Genomic DNA, 1953 nt, shown 5'->3' on the forward strand with positions numbered 1-1953 from the left:
AGGAGGAGGAGGAGGAGGAGGAGGAGGAGCAGGAGGAGCAGGAGGAGGAGCGATGATTGATGGCCAGAGCAATACATTACACCACATCTGTAAATCGGTTTTATTAGGATCAACAATACAGAACACCAAACTTCATGCAGTTAATGCTGTCAGTTTTAGGGAATGTTTTCGTTTTCGCCTGTCGTTTGTCAAACTGCTACAATATATTGCTCTGGTGGTAAACAACTGAGCGAGCGAGCTGGCTTAGCAACACCATAAGCAACAGGACCTGCGATACTGCACACGGAGAAGTGGAGAACAGAAACAGCAGAACAGCGCCGGTAGAAAAAAAAGGTCTTTTTTTTTTCTTTCATTTTAATCATTAAAATTATGACCATTGAATGCATAACCATGCCACAAACAACAACTAGAGTCACTGTCTTTTTTATGTAGAATAAGATTTTCTTCATTATTATGAATTCATTCGTTTTCATCAATATTTCTTCAGGTTATAACCAATGCTGCAAGACTTATACACAGGTCCCCCAGCGGGGAGCTCAATGCACTTACACATCAAGAATAAGAGAGAGATAGAGCTCACAATGGTCAATAAGTGCACAAAAAACTATTTTTTTCTTTTATCTGAGGTTAAAAACACTGACAAGACATCCATTGTCAGGCAATGAAATGATAGAATACTGTTACTGTAAAACTAGACCCTTAAAAATACTGACTGGTCACAACCGAGAGTCACCTGAAGGGGACTCGAGTCTGCAGGAGGCTCCGCGTCCCTGTCCCTGTCCCCGTCCCCGTCCCTGTCCCCGTCCCTGTCCCTGTCCCTGTCCCTGTCCCTGTCCCTGTCCCTGTTTGCAGATCAGATTCAGGTTTTTAAAGATTCTCTGAAGTTTTTCATTCATTTTAGTCCCTGATGTATAAAAACTCATCAGATCAGATTCTGACATCAGCCACCTGCAGGAATTAGTCTTATAATAATCATATTTTTGTGTAAGTAAAACATGTTTTATAATCCACAGAAAAAACAATCTTAGTTTGTATAAAACAAACAAACTGAAACATTAAAACGTGAAAAAATATTAAGATTTTATCCTCAACCTCACAGACGTTTTTATTCTGAAAGCTTCCTGTGTGATTAAAGCTGGTGCATCAGAGGATGAACCGCTGATTAATCAGAGGATGAACCACTGATTTATCAGAGGATGAACCGCCGGTCCTCCTGACATCCTGACAGATGTTTTCTCCACAGCAGCTGATGGTAAAAACCTGTTTAATGTCTGAGTTTGTTTCTAGGTGTGAATTCTAAAACTAAAAATCGAGTATTTACCGTTTTAAATCCTGGTTTTGAGTCTAAGTTCTGTGAGAAAGGATCGAACGGAGCTGACCTCCTGGCTGACTCGGGACCTCCTGGCTGACTCGGGACCTCCTGGCTGACTCGGGACCTCCTGGCGCCTCCTGCAGACTCTGAGCCGACAGGAGCCGTGGTCTCGGATGCTCACCTCAGATGTCTCACATATATTTATATCTTTATACAGAGTTAATGCAGGAACAGTGCTTATTACTGCCCACGCCGAAAGAAAGGGAAAAACACGCAGATCTTTTTTCTAATTAAATAATTTCACATTTAAAAAGTTTCAAAGATCAAAAGTCAATAAAATAGTGAGATGTTTGTTGTCAGTGAAAAGTAAAGAGAATTATGGCTCAGAGTGATGGTGGAGTGTGTGTGTGTGTGTGTGTGTGTGTGTGTGTGTGTGTGTGTGTGTGAGTGTGAGGTCTCATCAAATCAAACTGACGTCATCTCCATCCAACAGAAACCGTCTCCTTCGTCTCCTTCGTCTCTACTGGCAGGCAGAGACTCGTCACGTCCAACACCAAAACAGAAACGGTGAAAAAGAAATCTGCTGCATCAGACAGAGACTGGGCTGCACCTCCACCTGCACCTGCACCTCCACCTGCACC

This window comes from Kryptolebias marmoratus, linkage group LG3, assembly GCF_001649575.2.
Source record: "Kryptolebias marmoratus isolate JLee-2015 linkage group LG3, ASM164957v2, whole genome shotgun sequence".
Lineage (NCBI taxonomy): Eukaryota > Metazoa > Chordata > Actinopteri > Cyprinodontiformes > Rivulidae > Kryptolebias > Kryptolebias marmoratus.